The sequence below is a fragment of the Lissotriton helveticus genome, chromosome 5_1, assembly GCF_964261635.1.
Source record: "Lissotriton helveticus chromosome 5_1, aLisHel1.1, whole genome shotgun sequence".
Taxonomy (NCBI): domain Eukaryota; kingdom Metazoa; phylum Chordata; class Amphibia; order Caudata; family Salamandridae; genus Lissotriton; species Lissotriton helveticus.
In genome coordinates, this window is record NC_136065.1 from 784,127,881 (window position 1) to 784,154,948 (window position 27,068).

Here is a 27,068-nt window from a genome sequence, read left to right on the forward strand (position 1 = left end):
CGTGACGCACCGGCAACACAACAGGCTTGCAAATAAGCCCCCCTTGACTTTAGTCAACTTTAAATAGGCAGAATAAATAGCTGAAGGGTTGTTTCTACCCAGGCAGGTGGCCCTCACGACCAGCAAGGTGAGCAGAGACCATTGCCTTCACCCCCTATTGGCGGACCTCATTGACTTCAATGCATAAACGGGTGCTGCAGCTCCATGCAAAATGAATCAGCTTGTAGAGCAGTTGCCATATTGTCTGGGCCTAGCTCAGCGAACGTTTTTTATTTTTCAAGCTGTTCTTGTTTCTGAGGGGCATATTACCAACAACTAGCGATAATTATCGCTAGGTTGACTTAGCGGCAATAATTTTATCGCCGTGTAGCGACGATTTTTATCGCTTAGGAGCCTTGATATTATCAAGGTTTATCTCCTAAGCAATAAAAATCGGCCGAAATGCATGAATATCGCTGAAAAGTCAGCGATATTCATGCATTACCGAGCAAATGCTCTTAGTCATGTTATCCACCTCCCATTGGATAACATGGCTAAGAACTGCTCAGGGCAGGTGTTAGCTTTTGGAGATATTCGCACTTAGAGCGAATATCTCCAAAAGTTGGTAATAGGAGATAGCGATGTTAGCGACTGTTTCCAGTCGGTAACATCTTGGCACGCCCACTTTGCATGTCATTAGTGATAAATTTCTCTGATATGCAAAGCGGGGCCCAAGATGGTCGCTATCTCCTATTAGCTGTCGCTAACTGGTGTTAGCGACAGCTAGGTAATAGGGAGATAATTTTATCTCCGCTTTCTTGGCTTTTAAAGCCAAAAAAGCAGAGATAAATCCCTTGATAATGTGCCCCTGAGTTCGGAGTTTGCGTCATTCTTGTTTTTTTCCTGTTCAGGGCTGCTAGGCTTTTACAGGTGGTCCCGAAGTGGAAAAAAGTATTCAGAAGTAATGCACTCTCATGTACAGCTCTGTACCTGAAATCAACTGTAGCTGCATTGCAAGAAATCTGACACTTTACATTATTTTATATAAGGTGCCGAACCACAGGTTTACAGGGGTGAGATTCCCACAGATTTATGCCAGGGTTAACGCTCTACCAAACTCTAAATGAGGCCCACGGTCTCTATAGGAGGAGCAGGCGCAGATGAAAATTCATCATACACAGATCTCGGATGTAGCGGAGAGATTATTGAGAATCACAAAAGAAAGGCATTTTTTTTTTTTTACGTGAAGATGTATTGGGACATTTGTTGCAGGTTATTTTTTTATTCTAAAACATCTACACATTTGGAATATTATGATCTTATTTATAAGAAATGTGAATAACATTTACACATTTTCAAGATCTCCGAACAGTAGTGTGTATGTAAATTTGTACTTTCATTTTTAACGAAAATGTGCACTTTCTATTGTTAATTTAGTTGGATGAATATTTCAATAACATTGTTTACATTAATCCTCAGAATCTGCAATAAAGTAAGTTATTATTTGCCAATAGGCTTTTTATTTTATTTGAGTAAATTAGCGTTCAGCGGTAGTGGACTAAGCCCCTCCGATGTAACTGTGAAAAATCCGAGTTTTTGAACTTTGAGAAAATTAGTTTCAGCGTTTTGGCCTTCTTTTCCACTTACATCTGTCAAATACTTTTTATGCATATTCTCCTACAAAAAGTTGGAAATGTTTCGATTATTTTGTTGAAAAATGTCTGTTAAAGGTAATATATTATACTCTTCTACGTACTCAATTTATGCTTCTTAATAAAGACACTTGAAAACCATATTTTTAACATGACTTCAAAAAGTGAATGAAAGTTGCCTGACAACTTAACAAAACCTCATTTATGTTGGGGTACGGATTTAAAAACATTTCAAAACTGGGAAAAATGTAAAAAAGCTGGTCCCCCAAAGGGTAAGCAGATGAAAGAGCTCAGAATAGGTGATATGGGCGTGAAAGAAATAAGGTATTCTCCTACACAAAGTTGGAAAATATTCACTTCTTTTGTTAAATAATGTCTTTTAAAGGTAATATATTACACTGCTATGAACTCATTTTATGCTCCTTAATAAAGACACTCACTTGAAAATATTATTTTCAATATGACTTCACAATGTGCATGAAAGTTATCCGACAACTTAACAAAACACTATTTATGTGAAGAACAGATTTAAAATCATTTAAAAACGGAGAAAAAACACTAAACAAAGCTGGACCATCAAAAGAGATGCAGAGGAAGGAACTCCGAATATATGACGAAAGAAATAAGGTATTCTAATTGTTCTAGCATAATTGCAGTGATTCACATACAGGTGGAGTAAACTCTACTTTTCAAGTTGCAACTTAGATTGACCCTCTCAATTCAATTCAAAGATCTTTATTTGGAATAAATCATCCATAAAAGTGCATAACAAATACAATGACAATGACAATGAATACAAAAATAAACAAACAAACGAAGTTTAGTCTATCCAGCTCTACAACAATGCAAGTACATATTAAAAAACAGTATGTGTGATTTATAAAAATCCGATCATTTAAAAATAGCGACGACTTATGAATTATAATGCAAAGACAAAAACTAAAATCAAGGCAGATATATATGCAAATAACAGACGTGCAAATTGTTTAGTGATATAAAGTGCAAAAGTGCAATGTGCAAATTGTATCGATCAATGTGCAAAGTAGCTCGTGAGCGAACAGCAGCTTTGAGGAAACAGCTCACTCTAAATATTATTTCATCTGATCCTAACATTAATAAATTCCTCAACGCTATCTTAAAATCCGACCAGTCATGTTTCCGACAGTATGGCATTAAGTAATGAACAGTAAACATTTTATAAAAACCACAAAAAAACATAAAATGCATTAGACTTTGTTTCATAGTCGGGTTACATGGACAACTTAATGTTTCCAGATGTCTATTATAACCCAAGGGAAAGTTTAACAAATTTACGATGCTCCCGTCCCGAAAACGGAACAGTAAACTCCTGTTCCATCTACCAAGATGTAAACAAAGGTATTTCTGGGGCGGGGCTGGGTAACAAGCAGAATGCTCCAAATAGCCCATATACTTTGCAACTGTGCATTTTTTAACTTCATTCCTTTCTCGCTCTTCTCTATAGATGTTATACAGAGCCCTTTGAATCAGGATCTTATGTGAGCGGTCTATTAAAGGTAATATATTATACTCTTCTACGTACTCAATTTATGCTTCTTAATAAAGACACTTGAAAACCATATTTTTAACATGACTTCAAAAAGTGAATGAAAGTTGCCTGACAACTTAACAAAACCTCATTTATGTTGGGGTACGGATTTAAAAACATTTCAAAACTGGGAAAAATGTAAAAAAGCTGGTCCCCCAAAGGGTAAGCAGAGGAAAGAGCTCAGAATAGGTGATATGGGGGTGAAAGAAATAAGGTATTCTCCTACACAAAGTTGGAAAATATTCACTTCTTTTGTTAAATAATGTCTTTTAAAGGTAATATATTACACTGCTATGAACTTATTTTATGCTCCTTAATAAAGACACTCACTTGAAAATATTATTTTCAATATGACTTCACAACGTGCATGAAAGTTATCCGACAACTTAACAAAACCCTATTTATGTGAAGAACAGATTTAAAATCATTAAAAAACAGAGAAAAAACACTAAACAAAGCTGGACCATCAAAAGAGATGCAGAGGAAGGAACTCCGAATATATGACGAAAGAAATAAGGTATTCTAATTGTTCTAGCATAATTGCAGTTATTCACATACAGGTGGAGTAAACTCTACTTTTCAAGTTGCCACTTAGATTGACCCTCTCAATTCAATTCAAAGATCTTTATTCAGAATATATCATCCATAAAAGTGCATAACAAATACAATGACAATGACAATGAATACAAAAATAAACAAACGAAGTTTAGTCTATCCAGCTCTACAACAATGCAAATACATATTAAAAAACAGTATGTGTGATTTATAAAAATCCGATCATTTAAAAATAGCGACGACTTATGAATTATAATGCAAAGACAAAAACTAAAATCAAGGCAGATATATATGCAAATAACAGACGTGCAAATTGTTTAGTGATATAAAGTGCAAAAGTGTAATGTGCAAATTTTATCGATCAATGTGCAAAGTAGCTCGTGAGCGAACAGCAGCTTTGAGGAAACAGCTCACTCTAAATATTATTTCATCTGATCCTAACATTAATAAATTCCTCAACGCTATCTTAAAATCCGACCAGTCATGTTTCCGACAGTATGGCATTAAGTAATGAACAGTAAACATTTTATAAAAACCACAAAAAAACATAAAATGCATTAGACTTTGTTTCATAGTCGGGTTACATGGACAACTTAATGTTTCCAGATGTCTATTATAACCCAAGGGAAAGTTTAACAAATTTACGATGCTCCCGTCCCGAAAACGGAACAGTAAACTCCTGTTCCATCTACCAAGATTTAAACAAAGGTATTTCTGGGGCGGGGTGGGGTAACAAGCAGAATGCTCCAAATAGCCCATATACTTTGCAACTGTGCATTTTTTAACTTCATTCCTTTCTCGCTCTTCTCTATAGATGTTATACAGAGCCCTTTGAATCAGGATCTTATGTGAGCGGTCTATTAAAGGTAATATATTATACTCTTCTACGTACTCAATTTATGCTTCCTAATAAAGACACTTGAAAAACATATTTTTAACATGACTTCAAAAAGTGAATGAAAGTTGCCTGACAACTTAACAAAACCTCATTTATGTTGGGGTGCGGATTTAAAAACATTTCAAAACTGGGAAAAATGTAAAAAAGCTGGTCCCCCAAAGGGTAAGCAGAGGAAAGAGCTCAGAATAGGTGATGTGGGGGTGAAAGAAATAAGGTATTCTCCTACACAAAGTTGGAAAATATTCACTTCTTTTGTTAAATAATGTCTTTTAAAGGTAATATATTACACTACTATGAACTCATTTTTTGCTCCTTAATAAAGACACTCACTTGAAAATATTATTTTCAATATGACTTCACAACGTGCATGAAAGTTATTCGACAACTTAACAAAACCCTATTTATGTGGAGAACAGATTTAAAATCATTAAAAAACGGAGAAAAAACACTAAACAAAGCTGGACCATCAAAAGAGATGCAGAGGAATGAACTCCGAATATATGACGAAAGAAATAAGGTATTCTAATTGTTCTAGCATAATTGCAGTGATTCACATACAGGTGGAGTAAACTCTACTTTTCAAGTTGCAACTTAGATTGACCCTCTGTGTAGGTCAAGTGACAAAGGATAAATATTTGACTCAGGCAGTAGCGGCTCGTAGTGGGAATGCTGTGGGATGGGTGCGGCGGGGCAGTGGAGGGGCAGGGTGGGGGCTAGTAAACCATGAAATACGGCCGAACGGATATAAGTACATGAATAAATAAATAAAACAAATTACATTGCACACGCTGCAATGCCGATGCAGCGTGCGTAATGCTCTATTACTTACCGGTAATCTTCATTACTCCGGGTCCCGTTGTCCTCGTCCCATTCATAAATATATGGAGATAACCATCTCCCGACAGAAAAAAACGATCAAAAGAATGCTGGGACACTAACCCCGCCCCTCCCACCGGGAGTACATAAGGGGTACTTACCCAGCAGTCTCCCTGAACAACCAAGCCCAAAACAGGAAGGCCGGCCGTCCGGGAGGGAGGGCGGGGCGTATGAATGGGACGAGGACAACGGGACCCGGAATAATGAAGATTACCGGTAAGTAATAGAGCATTACCTCCGGGTACCTTATGTCCTCGTCCCATTCATAAATATATGGAGAATACCAAAGCAGAAAAGCCGGCCTTCCCAAACCAAACAGAGCCAACTCAGGAAACACCCCAAGGCAGCAACCGCAGGAAGCAAGAGGCAGAACCGGTGAAACCCCAAGCAGGGCCCCCGACAAGGAGGAGCCCCACCAAACCAGGAAGCACCCAACCAAAACAACGGTGGAGCAACCAGAGGACCAGAACTACCACCACAGGGGGCAACCAGGCCAAGCAGGAACACCCCACTGCCAACCAGAGAAGGAGAGGGGACGGACACACCAGCCAACCGAGGCAAGAAAAAAAAACACGAGGAGGCCACCCAAAGAAGAAACAGGCCAAGAACCACAAGACAAGGAAGCCAGAACCGGGCAACCAAAGCCAAACGCAGGCACAGAGTGCCCAAGCCAGCCAAAACCCGGCCCCGAAAAGTAAAAGAAGCACACAGGGGACCAGCGGGTCAGAGAAACGCCAAGACCCAGCCAAGAACAACAAAAGGCGGTCCCTGGAAAGAGGGGGCCGAGAAGGCCACCAAGGGAAGAACCAAACCAGAAGAGAAGGGAAGCACCAGACACGAACACAGAGCGACCAGAGGAAAAAAAAACGGAAAGACCCAAAGAGCAGCAGGCCGAACAGAAAGGACCAGCAACAGCAGCCAGACCACCAGCAACCAACCCGGAAGGCGAGACAGAGCCCACGGACAGGAAAGAGGCAAACCCCAAGGCAACAAGGGACCCATCACCCCCAGGAAACCCGAGCCCCAAAAAACGACAAGGGCAACCAACCAGGACTAAGAGACCCGGAACACCAAGAAGGAAAGGGAACAGGAGGAACCACAGGAACCCCAGAACACAGCCCCAGCCAACCGGAGGAAACCGGAGCAGGAAGCAACAGCCCGAAGAAGGCACACCCCGAACAACAGAGGAGGGGAGCAACCAGACACACAAAAGACCCAGCGAAGCCAAGACCAAGCAAGGGAACCCAAAGGGGCCAACACCAACCACAGCCAAGCCCAACCAAGATAGGGCAGGCTAAGAAGACCCCAAACAGCCAAAGCAGAGGGCCGGGGAAAAAAACACAGAGGGCAGCAAGACCGAGGGCCAACAACTCCCAGAGCACCCACAGGAGCGGGGTAGGGCCAAACAGCACAGCACGGAACCCCAACCCAACAGGGGAGAGGGAACACAGAAGCAAACTGAAACCAGCGAGGAAGCCCAGCACGACCCAAGGCAGGGCACGCGCAGGGGACGAACCCAACAGGGCAAAAACGGCAACCCAAGACACACCCCGGAAGCCAAGGCCAAGCAACCCGCAGGACCCGAAGGCCAAACCCAAAACGTGGGAAGGCTCAAATGAAAGGAGGGCCCCAGCAGAGCACAGGCCCCAGAACAAACAGCCCCGGCAGTGCCCAAACGAAACCTATGAGGAGGTAAGCAGGGAAACAGGAGCCAGAGCCAGAAACAGAACCAAGACGCCAGAACGGCAGGAACACACCCCACACACAAGGGACCGGAACCCGAAAGCAGAGGGACCAGCCCCCCTCCCCCCCACAGGCAGGCAAAGGCACCCGCCAAGAAGCGCCAGGTCCAAACAGGCAGGCCAGAACAGCAGAAAAGTGCAACTAGGCAAACCCAAGCAGGACGCCCCGCAGACCAGCCAAGAACAGGAGCCAACAGGGAGCAGAAGCAACCACAAGCCCGCAGACCATGAAGACCGAAACACGCCCCCGGAACAGGAGAACAGGGAAAGCGGAGGCACAACCCTGGCAAAAGGACCACCAGAAAGGGAAGGGACAACACCCGCCCTCACCACAGCGAGCCAAGCCAGAGAAAACACACCGCAGGCCAAAGAGACCCAGCAGACCCCAACCGCACTAGGGGAATCCCTCCAGGCAGCAAACAAAGCCCATCCAGCAGCAACACGGACCCCAGACGAGACCCGAAGAAGCAGGGAGGAAATGATACACCAGAAGCCCAGCCAGAAGGCGAAGAAGCCAACCCAAGACACCCCAGGGGAAGCCAAACTCCACCAAGGCACCAGAGCAGGCGAGCCTCCCAGAACACCATGCAGCAGCGAGGACCAGAGAGGAGCGACCAGCACAACCCAAGCACACCAGCACAAGGGAGACAGACCCCGAAAGGAGGTCAGACCAGCAACACAGTGTCAGAGGATCCCGGGGAGGGAACAAGCCCAACCGGAAGCCAATCGGGAGACCTCAACGGGGAGAGAAGACAACCGCAGGGAGGAAAGGCCAAAGGCAACAACCCACGGAAGCCAGGACCGCAACACCCGGCCCAGGGCAAGGCAAAGGAGCACCCGCACCAAGCCCCAACGACAGGGCCAGAGGGCGAACCTGGCGAAAATCAGCACAAACAAGCGTGATCGCAAGCACACGCAGAAGCGCAGGCAAGGCAACACCAAACAGGACCAGGAGAGGCAGAACAGCAGCAGGAAGCCCGAAACAACCAGGCACCGCCGCCACAGGTCCCACAATCCAGCAAAGGCAGAACCCCTCTTAGGCACGGGAGCCCAGAGCAGCAACCCAAAGACACAGGCAAGGCCAAGGCCAGGCCAGGAGCGAGAAACCCAGAGAGGGACCGCAGCAAAAAAGGAGGAATGGAGCCTCAAAGACCCCCCCCTCCAGAAACGGGGAAGCACAGAGCACCTACGGGAGCTAAAAGGCCACAGCCCCCAAAACCCGGAGGGCAGGAAGGGCCACCACCAAAAACAAAGCCCCCACCCGACAGAGAGCCACAGGCAGCCAAGAAGGCAACGCCAGAGCCGAGAAGACAACCACAGCCCCGAAGCACAAGGAGAAGATCGCAGTGCAAATCCACCAAGCAACAGCACACCAGACAAAAAAGGCACCATGAAGGCAGAAACCAGGACCAGAGTCGCAAAACACGACCAGGGAACCAAGAGAGACCGCACCAAAGGCGCAAACCTCCAGGCCAGCACACACAGCCCCCAATGAAGCCCCGAAGGGCGAAACGGAGCAAAAGTGGGAGCCACCATTGCCAGGGAGCACATGGAGACACAGCACACCCTACAGCAAGGCAGAAACACGAGAGACGCCCAAAGCAAAGGCGGGGAGAACAACATGGGACACCAGGCACCAAAACAGACAGCAACAAGAAGGACAAGCGCAACGGAACGTCCAGAGCACGGCGACAACCAAGGAGGACACGCAGCAATTGCAGCACCAGCAAAGAGCAGGAAAGCCACCGTCCAAGTCCCGGCTACCCAGACCAATGCCACGCTCAAACAACAAAGTGGCCAAAACAAAGGCACCAAAGCAAAAACAGCAATGGAGCCAACGAACCACCAGCGCAGAGACCAACCCTGCACCCGCGCACATCGAAGAGCGCCCATCGCCAGTGCTATAGGGAAGCCCGAAAGTGCATGACAGACACCCAACTCCATGTAAGAGCCGAGGCCCCGACACACAGAATGCCCCAGCAGCAGCCAGCACCCTTAGCAGCACAAGACAAGTCCCCGAAGACAGGAACAAGCACCACAACAGGAGGAGCCCCCCCCCTCACGAGGGAGGACACCCAAATAAGAGAAGCATGAGTCGCAAAGAATCGCTAATGGGGCCCAAACTAATCGCAGCACACAGCAGGGCGAGCGACCAGCAACAGCGGAGAACAAACGAAAAATCCCCTCATGACGGGGGAGCAGCAGCACTGAGCAAACCCCACCAACAGCTGGCGCAATGACAGGGAGCCGCGAGAAGCCCGCACCAGGTGAGAGAACCCTCGACAACGAAGAAAACCTTCGCCCTAAGACAGGACAGAGGACCCCCAGCCAAGGCAGGGGAGCTGCCGCAAGCTGCTGATTGGCTGCGCCAGACCCGCCTCCGGGAGGCCCCCCTCTCTCGGCTGGCCGAGGCAGCCCGGGAGCAGGTGGCCGCTGAGACAGAGAGCCGGGCCGGTGACATGAAAGGGCCTGGCCCCGGGAAAACGGGCAACCCAGCAGCAAAGTCGGCCACACCATCCCTGAAGCCACAACCAGCCAGCGCAGCCAGAGAGGCGGGCAAAACAGCGCGGGTCAAAACAGGCCTGTAAACCAGCGTGAGACGGCTTTGCGCCATCCCAGCGGAGCGAGGCTCAGGGACCCCAGCCACCCGACAGGGGCAGAACCGGAGGCAGAGGAACACACGTCCGAGCTGCAAGGGGAGAAAAACAAGGCAGGCAGCAGAACAAAGACAGGCAGGGCGAGTAAAAAAAAAACACCGCTATGCGGGACTCACCCAGAGCGGGGGCCGAAGCACCCCCAGGAACGAGGCCCCCACTCCAATCATCCGGCATCGGAAATCCCAGGAAGAGAAAGCGCAGCGCATCCTCCACCCGGCCAGGCCACAGGAAGACACGCACAGCGACCCGGAAGGAACCCTCGGGAGGTGGCGCACCAGCCGCAAAGGGCCGGCCAACAGGATTCCCCAGCCAGTAACAGGCCTGACACCCAGCAAGCCCGGCAGGCCAGGTGGCAGACCAAGGAACCCCGCCCGCGAAGCCAGGCAGCCAGGCGGGGGGGAGACGAGAAGAATCGTACGCCACCCAAGCCCAGCCCAGCAGGAGCAGCACCAGCATCCAGACCAAACTGTCGACAGACAGAAAAAAGAACAGGGAGACTGCTGGGTAAGTACCCCTTATGTACTCCCGGTGGGAGGGGCGGGGTTAGTGTCCAGGCATTCTTTTGATCATTTTTTTCTGTCGGGAGATGGTTATCTCCATATATTTATGAATGGGACGAGGACGTAAGGGACCAGGGGGTAATGTAAATTGTTTTATTTATTTATTTATGTATTTGTGTACTTACCTCCGTTTGGCCGTATTCCGTGGTTTACTACCCCCCACCCTGCCCCTTCCTCACCCTGCCTCACCGCCCCGCAGCACTCCCACTATGATACAGGTGGAGTAAACTCTACTTTTCAAGTTGCAACTTAGATTGACCCTATGTATAGGTCAAGTGACAAAGGATAAACTCAGGTAGTAGCGGCTCGTAGTGGGAGTGCTGTGGGGGGTACGGCGGGGCAGTGGAGGGACAGGGTGGGGGCTAGTAAACCACGAAATACGACTGAAAGGAGGTAAGTACATGAATAAATAAATAAAACAAATTACAATGCACACGCTGCAACGCCAAATGGTGATGCAGCATGCACAATGTAATTTGTTTTATTTATTTATTTGTGTACTTACCTCCGTTTGGCTGTATTCTGTGGTTTACTGGCCCCCACCCTGCCCCTTCCCCGCCCTGCCCCACCGCCCCGCAGGACTCCCACTATGAGCCACTACTGTGGACCTACATTCATTGTACTTCATTTACTTTCTCTGGTAAATTATACTGAAGGTGCCCAACCCTAAGAATCCCCTTCTTTGCTGATATCAATTTAATGTTGTAAGTGGTTTGGTAAAATTTGTATAAGTGAATGCTGTAAACGCCTATCATGTAGGAGAAGCGCAAAGTTTTTCACTGCAAATAACTAAGGGGCATATTATAAAAGAACGGCATTAAAATTATCACCTCTTTAGCAGAAGGAAACTGCCGCTAAAGTGGCGATAATGGGCTTGATAATATGCCCCTTGAGAATTACAATAGAAGCCCATGTTAACACCAGAACATAGGCTTCTATTGGAATTCTCAAGGGCATATTATCAAGCCCATTATCGCCGCTTTAGCGGCAAAGCGGCGATAATATTAACGGCGTTCCTTGATAATATGCCCCGTACTTTTATATAAATCTTGTCATGTAATACCTAATTTGCACGGTTGTAGTGAAATGTTGCACCAACATTTCCCAATTTCTTAAATTGCAGTGTCCCAGAGAAATTTCTCCATGACATATGCACTGCCTGACAAGTGTAAAAAGATATGCGTGCACTGAATGGCCGTTGAAAAACAACATTTTGCACTAATCAATAATAATAATATAATAATTGGTGTGCTTATAAAATTGCACTCCCACTAATGCAATCCCTATGCTCTGCTAATGATAATCTAACATTTCAGTAGAATTTAGTAATCTTTACAATTCTGCCTATTCTGCCTATTTCGTTATACCAAGTTGAGCAGTGATGCAGTAATGCAATCATGGCAGATAATCAGGGATACTGACTCTAAAAAAATTGTGGCTGCAACATTTTCTACATAATTATGGATTTTCCAACCCTGCCACATAATCTACACCCTGCTGAATATTTTCTGAGAAGAAATAATTAGTCATTAGCTGAAATATTGATCAAGGGTTAGTAAGACACTCTTCATAGAGTACCATACACCTTTACAGACTGTGTAAATATTATCTTGTGACCTTTTACTTAATACCCGCTGTATTGATGCAAACAATGTGATAATTATGAACAGATAGTGTAAATATTCCCAAATAATAGACTATAATGGATTTTCACACCAGTCAGTCAATTTATGGACAGGCCCGAAAACCGCCCAAATCTAATAAACTCTCTAAGTATACCCTCCAAATTTTGAGCCGGCTCCCTCACGTATAACACCATATCGTCGGCGTACATTGATGCAGCCAGGGATCTGAGAGGAAAGCGTAATGCCGTGTCTGCATACCGCTGCCTCAAGATACATGCCAGTGGTTCCATCAGGATAGCAAACAGTAAGGGCGATAGGGGGCAGCCCTGCCTAGTTCCCCTCTTCACTGCAAATGGCGCCGACACATGCCCATTAACCCGTACCCTCGCTACCGGGTTGGTATACAGGAAAGATATCAAGGTCGTGAAAAAAAACGGGACCCCCATACGATGCAATATGGCAATCATATAGCGCCAGGCTACAGAATCAAACGCCTTTGCAGCGTCTAGAAGTACCGCCACTGCAGCAAGGTCCGGTTTAAGAAGATGTAAAACTGCAAACAGCGCCCTTAAATTATGTGCCGTGGAGCGCATAGGTACAAAACCAGACTGGTCTGGCAGTATCATATTCGGCAATACAAGGCGCAGGCGTGTCGCTAGCACCTTGGCAATGATCTTGACGTCCGTGTTCATTAAGGACAACGGCCTATATGACTCACAGCAATTCAGGGGCTTGCCCGGTTTAGGCAAGGCTACCATCAGTGCCTCTCTCATCGTTGCTGGCAATTGTCCCTGTTCCACCGCCTCCTCCAGTACGTGTGCCAACCGAGGAAGTAGCAAATCGACATATTCTTTATAAAATTCGGATGGTAAACCATCAGTCCCCGCAGCTTTACCGTTCGGCAAAGCAGCAATGGCATCCCTAAATTCTCCCTCCGCAATTGGCTGCGATAAGAAATCTTGTTGCCCCCTCGAAAGCCATACTAAGGCTATGTCATCCAGATAGTTCGCTATGTCCTCCTCCTCAGCTGTTTCTCTATAATCATACATCCGCTCATAATAGTTCACAAAGCACCCCAGCACACCCGTCGCACTCGTAACCGTGGTCTCTCCATCCCTAATCTCCTGTACAGTACAATGCTTAGCCCAAGGTTCCCTAATTCTGTTTGCTAAACCTCTACCCGGCCGCCCTCCCTCACCATAGTATCGTGCGTTCGTGCGTTTAGATAAGAACATAACCTCCTGCTCTGCTAAATCATTATACTCAGTAACTTTAGTGCGAATATCGGCCAGTAGTATGTTAGATGGTTGCTGTTCCTGTTGGCGCTCTAGGGACAATAATTCCCGCTCTAACCTATCCATTGAGCCTCTTAATGATTTGAGCACCCCTGCCTGCATCCCCAAACATGCACCCCGTATGGTGACTTTAAAGGCCTCCCATACCGTACCCATAGTATCCACAGAGCCCACATTTCTGTCAAAATAGTCCTCAATAATCGTACGCAGCTCCTCCCGCATCACCTGGTCTTGCAGGACCCCCATCGGAAGGCGCCACGTAAAGGGAGCTGGGGCATGCATCGGCATCCATACTTCCATATACACTGGTGCGTGATCCGACAGCGTTCGAGGCAAATGTCTAACTTTCATCACCCATCCACTAACATCCTTAGTCACCATCCAGTAGTCCAACTGCGACCACGTGTCATGTGCGGACGTATAACAAGTACCTTCTCGTATTCCTGGATTCCCCAATCTCCACACGTCCACCAAACCCAGCCCAATCATTCCATCTCGCACAGCATCCCCCGCTTTCCTATGCATGTAGGGTCGATCCTCCTTCCTGTCCAATGCCGCATCCAACGTCACATTGAAATCCCCACCACACACTATTGCCGAGGGTGGTAGAGCATACACCTTGTTCCTAAAGTTAACATAAAAATCAGGGTCATCCACATTCGGACCTTAGACATTAATCATCGTGACCAGTGTGCCACATAACTGCCCATGTAAAATAGCATAGCGCCCTTCTCTGTCAATGTCCTCATGTAAGGAGACAAACGGTACATTTTTTTAAACTAGAATCATTACCCCACGTGCATACGAGGAATATGTCGAGGCCAATTTAGTGCCTGCCCATTGTCGAGCCACTGTCTCAGCTGCCCTCCCCCGAAGGTGCGTTTCCTGAAGGAAGGCCACCTGCACTCCATGCCTATTCAAGAAAGCCAGTACCTGCCTCGTTTTCTGTGGTCTATTCAAACCCCTCACATTCCACGTTATCCAAGTAATCTTGCCTCCCTCAGCCATAGCACTCATCCTTCATACGATTGTGCAGCCCATAAGGTAAGTGCAGCCCCGTAATGCGACTATGAAGTATACAACAGCAGGCCAAACATTCGCTAGTAGTCAATAGCTGAATAGACCAGGCATACACCATGTAACCAAGTTCACGTACATCCCTCAGACCTCCCAGCTGCCGCTAATTGACCAATTGACCCAGTCCTGATATCTCTGACCATCCCCTACCCACCCCCCACCCACTTCAGCTCCCCCAACCTGCCAAAGCATTCCCCGCCTCCCCGAACTCCCTACCCTCAACCCAACATCCAAAAAATAGTGGGGTACTCCCATACGTGGGGGCGTAGAGGCACTTAGTTCCCGTTAGTGTAGTAAACGGGAAAGGACTGATTCGTTGGCTAAACAGCCCGCCTCTGCCCTGCAAGTAGTGTGACCATGATCAACTCAGCCCGTGCCAGTTCCAACCAATAGGTCGCAGTGTCCACAGAATTTCAGAGTCAGCCATTTCACTGCTAATGTGATAAAGAAACCCAGTGATAGAGGACGTAGTATATCAAAAGAGCCTGCTAATAGACCATACCCCTCCAGAGTGCACTGTTGGCGTCCTCAAGCGCAAAGGGAGAAAGCTGACCTCGCAGTCTCAGAACTCGAATGCAGTCAACATTATTAACATGCAGCAATATCCAGCGTATTCATAAGAACCACGGAAAGTCTGGGAACTCCACACATCCATCCCTCAGTGATTCAAAAGTGAAATAAGGTAGACCTTCCAAGGCCAGCATTAACACCTCGACAAGGAGCTCCACCCCAACCAAGATAATCAAGGCGTCCCGTGATTCGTGCAAGGGACAGTTACTCATATAATCTCATCGTGCATCTCTTCCTCCCCTACTTGCTGCCTGGTGGCTTCTCGTTTGCGTTTTTTTTGTTTTTTGGCATAGTCCATGGCTGCCTTCGGAGAAGTGAAGATTTTGTTGTCAGCAGGTGCCCCAATTCGCAAACGCGCCGGATAAAGCATGGCATACGAGATGTCTTCCGCTCGAAGAAGTTGCTTCACCGCAGCAAATTCCTTCCGCGCCATTTGCACTGCCACTGTAAAATCGGGAAAGAATTCAAGTTTGTTGCCCTGGTGCTCTATAGATCCTCTTTCCCGCGCAAGACGCAAAATGACATCCCTGTCCCTATAATTGAGTATGCGGGCAATTATGGGGCGCGGCGGTGCTCCGGTCGGCGGTTTCTTAGCTAAGGAGCGATGTGCACGTTCTACTATAAACACCCGTGACAAAAGTTCGGCCCCAAATATGTCAATCAGTAATTTCTCCATGTAGTCCTCCAGTCTGCCCACATTGGTGGTCTCCGGCAAGCCCGTAACGCGGATATTATTGCGTCGGGACCTCCCCTCCAACTCCTCATTCTTAGCCTGGATGACCGCTAACACCTTCTCCATGTTGAACACCTTGGTTGTTACTGTGGTGAGGCCATCCTCCGTGGCAGAAACCCTCTGCTCGACCTCCCCCATACGCTCATTTTGGCGATCAAATTGCGTGGCCATGTGATCCAGTCTGTGAGTGACTGCCTCCATAGTGCCTTCAATAGATTGCAATGTCCGTTGCATTGCCACCAGTGTGGCTTCTAAGGTCGGTGCACCTCCCGACGCCCCCGGCGCGTCTGTGGATGGCGGCTCAGTAGACAACGTTGGTTTTTTGGCCTCAAAGGTAATCTTGGGCTGATTCCTTTCCGTTCTGCCCATGTCTGCACCCACCGACAGACAGAGCACAAAGACGCAGGCCACTACACACAGGCACCAATGGAGGAGTCGCAGTCCAGGCCTAGGCAACCCACCAAGGCCACAACTCAAGTAGAGGCAGCGTCCGAGAGCACGAAGCACTGTACCACGTGGGCCTCTCCACCAGCGGCAGACTCAATCCAAAACAAATGGGCCCCAACTCAGCACTTGCCCCCGATGCAGTTCCAGACCTCAAAGTCGCCCTTCAGCCCTCCAGCAAGTGAACACATATGGCCTCTTCAACATAATTGGCGCCAATTAGCCCTCCCAGCCCGCTCCCGGCCCCCGCCGGCCGCAGGTCGCAAAGCGCGGCCCAGTTCGGCCTAGTACCGCCTCCGCAGCCCCAGACTTTCCTGAGCCGCCACCCCACTCACCGCTACCGGCGGAGACGGTCACAGGCGTCGGAGTCCGCCACCGCTCTCCGCTGCAGGGCCAAGCGCCGCCACCGTTGCTGCCTGTCTCCCAGTCTTCCAGGGACCGCACCACACGTCGCGGCGTCTCCCCGCGTCCAGCAACGCTCAGAAAGGACAGACAGCCACCAGGTTCCGCAGGCCAGCTCCCGATGCCCGAGTCCGATGCTCGGCAGAGGCTCCGGTAGCAGCACGTATGATCGGAAGAGCCAGCAGACTCCCGTGCAGCCTTCAGTGGAACCGCTTGGATTCCGACACGCACCTATGCCAGATTCGCGTGGAGCAGAGGCAGACCTGTGAGGATAAATGAAGGATTTTACAGCAGTCCGGCGGAGCCTCACAGAAGTGCGGCCATCTTGCCCGGCGCCCTCTAGCGCCCCCCGGCATTCCTATATTTAATCGTGCACAGGGTCAGACTTACTTGTAAAAGCAAGAAGGGAAGCCCGCTATAACCAACAGTCACGTTTGAAGGATTTCATTGGTTTGATTTCATCATTATAATCATAAAAATGGAAAGACGTGTTTCTGCCGGTCAATTCACGGACATGTTAGTTTGATCGTCTGTCCGTGAATTGACCGGCAGAAACACGTCTTTCTCGACCTTAGCGAACAGATAAGCGAGTAAGTACTTAGACCTGGAGACTGTCGACATGTATTTACTTTATCGCCGTTTGCTGACGCTATTCTGTGATACGTTAATACGGCTAACTGAGTATGTCAATATAGGTACCACTCGTTTAACTCATCTAGGCAGCTCAGCAGTCGTTGTCTAATAACTGATGCACTTATGCTGATGCAGTGTAATGGAGAAGTAAATACTGCCATACGTAGGTTTCACTCGATTCTAGTAACCACGTGTAATATCAATAATACGGTTATGCAGTGCATTACATAATATCGAGATGAATCCATTTTTATGATTCGTTTATATCATTGAGTGAACGAACTGTGTCTTATGACACTGCACATTCGTTATTAGTTAATGTAAAACACTTTGAACTTTATCGGTAACCACGGGAGGTTGCTTGATGTGACGTATGCACAATACTGACTTCTTGATAGAGCAAACATATGGACCAGTTTATCTTATACTGTGCCCTATCAGATTTATGACTTGACAATATGATAAGCTGTTTGTTGGTTTTGTTCACTATGTCTATATAAGCGTAGTGAATCATGCTGTTTGCATCTACAGATATTCTAGAGATTTTCCATGAATATAACGGTGATCTAGAGACGAAGTATCGCGATCCTGAAACCTCCGTGAAGTTGTTTAGGTAATTAACATCTGGGTTACATAACACCGTTTCCGTCTCATTTCTCTTTGAAAGGAGTTCCAACTTTGATTATCTTGTCTCTTATAGTGAAAACCTGCTACTAATTAAATCAAACTAATGAAATCCTTCAAACGTGACTGTTGGTTATAGCGGGCTTCCCTTCTTGCTTTTACAAGTAAGTCTGACCCTGTGCACGATTAAATACAGGAATGCCACAGAAATGCTACTGGGCCCATTCTGGAGCCATAAGGTCTATGCATTACACTGCACTAAATCGAAGTAATATATATTTGCATACATGCTCATGCGTAGCACAGAGGTATAGCTTTCTGCCAAATTGTAAATTGATTTTTTTTTTTATGAAATGTTTTCTAAACTATTGAAAGTATAAGTGACGCCACACCGTCCTTGTTGATATTGAGTGTAGAGCAATTGCCTCAATCTCTCTTGTTTTAATTACATTTGGAAATGGAATTAGTAACAAATTTGAATGTTTACCTTGTTAACCTTGTTGCAACACAAATCGAACATTATCATTGATTGATGAATTATGTTACTTTTTAGGGGTCATCGGCCAATACCCAACAATTCGTCCTGATGATGTCGACCTTCACGTCCACTTCTGCTATTGTTGACACCTTGCGTTCAGTGCCTTACTGCAAATTTAGTAGTAGTCATTGTACTATATGTAACAGCTGGGACGTATTCTCTTGTACTGTTGGACCAATGAATGTTTTCCTTGTACATTAGAATGTTTTATGTTTCATTCTAATAACTGATGAATAACCCTTACAATTGCTTCAAAATAATAACAATTTTGATACATAATCCTTTGGTGTTGCTTCTCTTTATTGTTTGGCTAGTATGGTAGCCTTACATTGTGATTTTTGCGCTGTCCAAAATAATTGGACTTTTTAAATATAATACAGCAACTGATGTTTACAGCTAGGATCTAAAAACTCTTTTCAATAGAGATCCCCAATGCTGCTTATGAGAGTGTGAAACAAATCCCTTGCTGGCAATTTGTTTTTGATATGGTGCTCTGTGAGCCGCTCTTTTCCCAGTGCCTTTCTGTTCTTGTGCCCGCTGTGTTTTTTCTGGTGTACTGTGCTCCAGGGGCTTCACTGCCGGCCCTGGCTGGATGTGTCATTGACTTGTTCCATTCGCTTGCTCGTCTTTTGCTCTATGGTTGGCCTCGTTCATGGCGGCGCGGCTTGTAGCTGTTTTGGTTCTCTCCATCATGGGACGTGGGGTTGCCCGCAGTTTTCTAGGGTTTGATTGCGCTATGCTGCATCTTTCTCCCCTGCTTCCTCCTTTCTGACTGTGCTGTTCTCCTTTGCGTGCCTCCTTTTGTGTGTCCGCAGGTATGTGTTGGGGTCGGTGTGGTGGGGTCCTGCTCCTTTGGCTAGCCCTGGCGGTTTGTGTCAAATGACAGTCCACGTGGTGTAGTTTTCTCAAGTGTGTTGGATAATTTCTGACACATTGAGTGGAGCCAGTCCTGGGCTACCTGTGGCCTGGGTGGTTCCATTCCACGGCCCCTGTCATGGTGTGCTTCACCTGTGCGACCCGTGGATGCTCCTGGTTTGGGTCCTGTGCGACCTGGGGCTTCAGGTGGCTTGGGGCTACCAATGTTTGTCCTAGGGCTTCCTGGTGTGGGTGCCTTGTCCTCTCCCTTTGGTTTGCTTCGTGGTGGCTGGCTGGTGCTGTCTCCAGCTGCTTGCCTCTGCCATGCCGGCTGCTGTTGTCCTGGCTGCTCACTATTCCTGACTTCTTGGCATTGTCCTTGTGTTCCCCTGTTTCTGCTGCACTCCGCTCCTTTGGCTGGCTCCAGTGGGTCCTGTCCACGCCCTCCTGGTTCCACCGGTGGTGCTTCTTGGGCTGTGGCTGTTTGCTCCTTCTGGGGCCCTCTGCCTGCTGGATGCTCCTGCCTGTCTCCTCCTGTGTGGTGGCTGGTGCTGGTGTTCGGCCCCCTGCTTTCTTCAGGTTGCGTTTCCAACCAGTGCGCTTCCTTTCGGGGGTTGTGTCTCTGGTGCTGGTGGTGGGACCCTCTCGCGGCCTGGCTGTTGGCTCTAGGTTGGGGGTTTTTTCGTCCCCCGGTGTGCCTGGTGCCCGGGCTGTTTCATCCTCTTGCCCTGGCATGATGGCGTGCCTTGGGCTGGGGGTGGTTGGGCACTGTTCTTTCTCCCATTTCCCCCCCGGGTGTTTGTTCCCTGTGGCGGCTTGCCTGTTTATATTCCTGTCCTGGGTTCGTGCCACTGCTGTTTGCAACTGGCTGTTTCGCTGGCGCTGTATCCTGGTCGTTGGTGCTGAGTTTACGCTCTTCTCTGTGGTTCTCCCTGTTGGCGATACGTCTGGGCTCGGGGGGGGGGGTTGCTCCCTGGGGTCTCCTGGTCTTGTTTGTTCTCCATTGTTGGGCAGGGTCGGGCCTGGCTGATGCCTGGGTGGGGAGCCGCTTGGGCTTTCCTGCTCCTGTGGGCTTTTCGGCAAATGTTGCTTGCCTTCTTCAGCTCTGCGTCCTGGCCTGTGTGCTCTATGGGTGTCCTGGTGTGGCGGTCTAGTGGTTTCAGCCACTCCCTGGTGTGCCCCTTCTGGCTCTGCTCCTTCCGGCTGTTCTCTTCCCGGGCTTGGTTCGCCTCTGGTTGGGTGTCAGTGTTTTCTGCCTAGTCCTGCTCGGTTTCCTTTGGCTGCTGTTGGGCTTCGGATTTCCCCTGTTGGCCTGGTGGCTTCCTGCCCTGGGCTGCATTTGGCCTTGTTCAGGCCTGTTTTACCTGCCGGCTTACTGCTGGTTCAGAGTAGCCTCGGGCTGTGCCTCCCTGGTTTGCTGGCTGTGCTGTCGCCTCTCTGCCGTGTGTTGGCTGTCGTCCCTGGTCCTTTCTGGTGCGGGTGGCTTTGCTCGGTGTGTGCCTGCTGTTTGGTGTTCCTCCCTCCCCCCTTTCTCCTGTTGGGGGTGTGGTTTGGTGGTGTTTGTCTTGCCGCTGTGGGTCTGCCCTCCTTGCTGCTGGTTGTCTGGGTCTGGTGCTGCTTGGGCCTCTGGCTTCTCTGCTTCCTCCTGTTTCCGCTTTGGAGGATGCTTCTGTTTATTTTCTTCCACATCCTGGGTGGTCTGGCGGTTGTGGGCTGCGGGTCTCCCTTCCCTTTGCCTGTGCGGTGTGTGGGCTTCTTCCAGCTGCGGTTGGGCCTGGTGTCCTCCTGCTTTGGCGGGTTGCTTGGCTTCGGTCCTGGCTCCCTGGTTCCTTTTGCGTTTGCTGCCCTGATTGTGGGGGGTTTCTTGGCTTGCGACCTTTCGTCCCTGCTGGGTCCTGTTCTTGTAAAAAAAAAGTCCACATTTGTAAAGCGCACAATCACCCGTAAGGGTCTCTAGGCGCTGGGGGGCCGTCGGGAAGATTAAGCGAGCTATTGCCCAGAGTCACATGGTGCTGGGCTAACCTGCCGCCGGAGCTGGGGATCGAACCGTGGTCCCCAGATTCCAGCGTCAGTCGCCCTGGCCGCGGCGCCACACCTCTCCCATGTCATCTCTCCGGCGCTGGGTGGGGTTGGGCCCGGTTGGTTCCTGGTTGGGGGTGCTGTGCGCCCCGCTGCTCCTGCCTGCACTTCTGGATGCTTGGCCTTGGAGTTTGTGTGCGGTTCCGGGTTGTTCGTCTCCGGTCTTTGCTGGCCTCTCTGTTGCTTGGTCGGCTGTCTGCCTGGTCTTCTGGAGATGTCTCTGGCTTGTGGCCTTTGGAGTCGGCCTCCTCTGCTCCTGATGCTCTGGGGTTTCGTTTCGGCCTTTGTTCGGGTTGCGGCCTCCTTCATTGTGGGGCTTTTGACCTTGTGGGTTTTCTAGTCTTAGGGTCTTTCCCTGTCCTTTTCTGTTTGGTTGGGGTCTGGCTCTTGGCAGGTTCCTGGGATCTCGCTGTGGCTCAGCCTTCTGGGCTGGGTGCATGGTCGTTGTTGTTTGACAGCCCTGGTGGTGCTGGCTATTCTTTCCTGGGGTCTAGGCCTCCTCTGTGAGGTTTTGGGGGCTTTGCCCTCTGGTCTCTCTGGTGGCCGGGTCGTTCTGTTTGGGGGTGGGGGCCGGTGCCTGTCCGGTGCTTCCCTCCTTCCTAGTTGGTCTGGGTGGTTGTGCCTGCTTCCTGTTGGCCGGCCTTCACTTCTTTTCTTTGCTTTCTCCGGTGTGGTTGGGGTTTGCTTGCTGTCGGTGCTGCTGCTTGGTCATGTGTGCATTTCTGGTGGTTCTGGATTTGTCAGCCTTTTCCAGTGGGTTCCCTTGGTCATGTCCTGTTGGCCTTGTTTTGGCTCTGGACTTCTGTCTTCCTTGGCTGTGTTTCTGGTCCTTGTTGGTGTCCCTGCTGTTCTGTTCTTGGTTGCTGGCCGGTTGCTTCCTGTGGTTCCCCCCTTTTGATTCCCTCGGGTTGCTGCCTTTGGTGTGGTTTCCTGGGTGTGCTGGTGGGTTTGGAAGGCCGGGGTTTCTGCTTTGGTATTCTCCACGTTGTTAATGAGTGGGACGGCGACATAAGGGACCTGGGGGTAATGCTGTATTACTTACAGGTAATCTCCATTACTCTGGGTTCCGTTGTCCTCGTCCCATTCATACTCTACTTCCTCCCGGACAGCCGGCATTCCTATGTGGGCTTGGTTGTTCAGGGAGAATGCTGATGATGTACTCCCGGTGGGAGGGGCAGGGTTAAGGTCCCAGCATTCCTCTGGCCTTTTTTCTGTCGGGAGATGATTATCTCCACGTTGTTAATGAATGGGACAAGGACAATGGGACCCAGAGTAATGAAGATTACCCGTAAGTAATAGAGCATGACTCATGACATGTTCTATGACATAATTTATGACATCACAGATGAAATCTCCAATGACATAATTGATGACTTCACTTATGACAGCATCCAATGAGTGTGCTGCTTTGTTTTTTTACTTTACATAGAGTCAGGTAAGTACCATCCTACTTCTCTACCTAATTTTGCATATATTCTTTTCTGTCAATGGGTGTGTTAACAAAATGCTTGTGCTCCTAATGGGTTAAAGGTGTGTAAAGCTCCTTATGAAAATGTCTGTATATTTCTAACACCGTGGCCACTTGACCATTGATAAATTGGGTCCAGTTTGTTGGACACTAGTAGTTTGGTTTTTGCAGGCAACTATTCTATGTAGTAGATACCAAGAATTTATTGTAAGAAAAGTTGGATATTTTGAGGGATTGTCTCAGCATGGCAGTTGCTACATAAGAAAAACAACTGTGTGCTCTCAATAGTTACTCATGTAGATCTGCTTGATTCCTTATGAGAGCATGGCTCTCTGAAAACCGTGTGGTACAGGGTGAAGTCTCTGCATAGGGTATACACAGTTTACAGCACCCACTTTCAACACTGTGCTAATCCTATGCTTACATTTCTGCTAGAAAAACAGACATTTGAGTTAGGCAGATTCAGAGTGTCGCTGGTATAGTAGGGTGCTCCATATCTAGGAGCTGCTCTATGCCTAAACTTGGTAACTCCCCAGCGTTCCTTCCTTCCTGTTTTGCATAATTTATTTGACACTCTAAGCCTGCAAGGGTATTATCTTGACACATACTGATTGCACCCTTGTGTCTGGACAAAGCTGTACCTATCTGATGAGCTCTAACTAGAGTGAAACACAAGTGTTAAAGGATATTTTTATTCATTTGAAGTTGGCTTGCATGGTGTTTTACAGATCCAAAACTGTGGTACTGTGCTGGATTGGTAAAAAGATTTTGGCATTTTTCAGCTTGCCATGGATGTCACTGTGCAAACTCTATGCTGCTAGAAAAACAGGCATTTAAGGTGGGCAGATTCAGAGTGTCACTGGTGTTGTAGGGTGCTCAATATATAGGATACAGCGTTCCTTGCTTCCTGATTATCTACTGGCGGTCGCCAGTAGGTAGTTATAGTTAGGACCTAGTTTCCATAGGAAAAGCTTTTTTTCTTTTCCCAATAACTTTGAAGCTGGTAGATGAATCTTCGCAAAATTTTCAAACGAAGTGGCCAGCTTCGGTCAGCTTCTGTCTTGAGAGTTCCAGGGTGATTCGTCAAGCGGGGGCTGTGAAAAAAGGGGAGTCCCAAAACTCGTTTCCCCATGTTAATTTTTATAGGAAACTTTAGACAAAGCTACAGCCCGAACTGCTGAACGGAATTACACCAAATTTGGCAAAAATATAGGTCTTGGTTCAGAAAGAGCCTTTTTTTAAATGGTGTAAATCCGTTCAGTAGTTCCTGAGAAATTAGAAAAAGAAAGTTTCGATATCTGAGCACAGAGGAGGGTTTGAGCAACCTCCCGGGCACGAGCTTCACTCTGATTGGTTGCCAACACTCCAAACCAGGAAGTGTTGGCAGCCGTTTTGTGACTCGGTTACTGAGTCCGAAGACAACTGTGGAAAAAAGGATGAAAAACAAGAATAGGGGGCAGAGTAGGAACACCCTGGCCTGTTCAGGGGGTTCCATAAGGACCCCTGAGCACCCCTAATTTTCTTTTTTTATTAATAAATTAAAAGTCTGCGTGTCTCCTGCTGTGAAAAAAAAAACAAGCACGGGTTGCTGCTTTTTGTTTTTCAAAGCCCCCGGGTGGGCCAGGTCCCAGGGGCACTCAGCAAGTAATTTGAGGGGGCCCGCGGGGGCCACCCCAGACTGCCACCTCCCCATGGCTGAAACAAAAAAAACTGTGTGGGGGTCCCAAATTCCACACGCTGACACGGGGACCACAACCTCCCCGGGGCTTTGCTAATAAACTGTGGGGCGGCGTAGTCCCCCGGCAGCTCCGGGGACCACCACCTCCCCGGGGCTCTGTTTTAAAATAAAAATTATGTGTGTGGGAGGATGAGCCCCTCCCCACATGCTATGGGGACCACCACCTCCCCGGGGCACTTAAAATTGAAATTCGGGGGTCTGTTATGGACCCACAAGCCCTTGGGACCACCACCTCCCCGGGACTTTAGAAATGTTGGAAGAGGGGTTGCGCGGCCCCCCTCCTGGAGCCCATAGTGGCCCTGGGGACCCCCACCCCCCAAGGCCCGGCCTCTGCAATGGCCTGAGGTTCCCACCCATGGGACACTGCTGTTTGCTATGGCAGGGCGGGATTCATGTTTGACATGTCTTGCATGTGGCAAATGTGCAGCATTAGTATGTGTTACTTTGCCTCACAGCTGCTCCTCCCTCTGAACCTCTTTACTTGTGTGCGCTGCGTGGTTGCATCACTTGCACTCCTACGGCACACCATTGTCATGCTTTTCAGAGCATGTCCACAAGCCTGACAACAACGCACTGATGTTGGCCGTTGAAGGTGGGCAGCCACCTGAGTGTAGGCCTATGGTAAGGATAGGGCGGACACAGATGTAGAGTTCATACCTGGCTAAAGTTGTGCTGTGAGTAGGGCTAGGCCTGTGGCTAATGATGCGGCAATACAGATACACACAACACTTAGCATGTATGAGCCAAGACCCCAAGCGTCTTGCACTCCATCATTTCTCCGTTTGTGTGAGCCCACCCTCCCGATGCATGCTACATTGCAACATTGTCGATTATGTGCAAGGTGGCTCCGATACTAAAACACAAACACATGCATTAGTTACTCCCTTGTCGAGTCCAGAACTGAACCTCAGCCAGCCTGGGCAAATTCTGCATACCCCTATGCTGTACTGGCATACGCAGCTCTGCACAGACACAGTTAGATAGATAGTGGAACTGGCTATGGGCAAGTGTGCCCAGCCCCTTTTTATTACCAGGGTCATATGTCTAGTAACGCCTGTGCTGGATACATATGGGGTTAGTGTAAGCCAGCCCTCAGGGAATGGTTGGTACTGGCAACAACTACAACAGTGATCATCAGATCACACACAGAGATTTAATCATAAAGGGTCTATGACTTGTGGTGCACTAAGGTAGGGGCACCAGATCTTAAATCACACACAAAAGATTCTATCGTAAAGGGTCCATAACTTGTAGTGCACTGAGGTAGGAGCACCAGAGATGAGCATGCTCATGTGAGGAAATTATTAATGTCAGTTTGGGATATTCCTGTTGCCTGAGGTGACATTGTTGTGTCCGGTGTCTACAGCACGAAAGTCAATCATAAAGGGTCTAAAAGTTGTGATTCACAGAGTTAGTTGCACCTGAAGAGCTCAGCGTGTGCCTAGCCAGCGATGATGGCGTGTCTTTGCAGGTCAGGATTGGATTGGAAATGTATGAGACCTGCTGACTGCAGTGTAGGTCAGAAGAAGCGGTCAGCAAGGGCTCACAACCACGTGTCATTGACTTGAGCTGCACAGAGTTAGTGGGACCTGAAGCAGTCAGCGTGTGCGCAGCCAACGATGATGCATCATCCGGGCAGGCTGCACTGGATGCAATGTCTGTTGCCTGCTGGACTCTCCAATTAATGAATTAGGACTGAATTTGAATTATGAGCCCTGCTGACCTCAGTGTAGGCTGGAGGCAGCAATCAGCAAGGGCACACAGCCATGTGGCGTTGACTTGAGCTGCACAGAGTTAGTGGCACCTGAAGCACTCAGTGTGTGCACAGCCAGCGCCTCTGCAATTAATGAATCAAGGCTGAATTTGAATTGTGAGCCCTGCTGACCGCAGTGTCAGTGTATGGAACAAAAGATGAAATATATATGGAATACATTGTCAAAATATTGGATCTTCTGAGTACAATCTTGTTGTTACAAAGATACATTTTAAAAACATTAGAAATTCACTGAAAAAGCACAGGTTTTAGAGACGTTAAAGTTAGTTCCCTACTGGACTCTGTAATTAATGAATCAAGACTGAATTTTAATTGTGAGCCCTGCTGACTGTAGTGTAGGCCGGAGGCAGGGGTCAGCAAGGGCCCACAGCCACGTGGCGTTGAGTTGGGCTGCACAGAGTTAGTAGCTCCTGAAGCACTCAGCCTGTGCGCAGCAAGCAATGATGCTTGGTTCGGGTGGGCCGCACTGGTAGCAATGTCTGTTGCCTACTGGACTTGTCATCTACAATCGTGACTCAATCTGAATTGTGAGCCCTGCTGTCCGCAGTGTAGGCCAGAGGCAGTGGTCAGCAAGGGCACACACCCATGTGGCATTGCCTTGAGCTGCACAGAGTTAGTGGCACCTGAGGCCCTCAGTGTGTGCGCAGCCAGCGATGATGCGTGGTCCATGCAGGCCGCATTGGGAGCAATGTATTTTGCCTAATGAAATCTGCCGTAATAAGGCCAT

General features: G+C 48.3%; 1 long non-coding RNA gene across 1 annotated transcript; it reads left to right on the top strand.

Moving 5' to 3' along the window:
• Positions 1-17,152: 17,152 nt before the first annotated feature.
• LOC144753374 (uncharacterized) lies at positions 17,153-18,661 on the top strand. The gene is made up of 4 exons (XR_013594321.1): positions 17,153-17,222; positions 17,797-17,878; positions 17,966-18,053; positions 18,443-18,661. It is a non-coding gene; the product is annotated as an uncharacterized LOC144753374 (long non-coding RNA).
• The last annotated feature ends 8,407 nt before the right edge of the window (positions 18,662-27,068 follow it).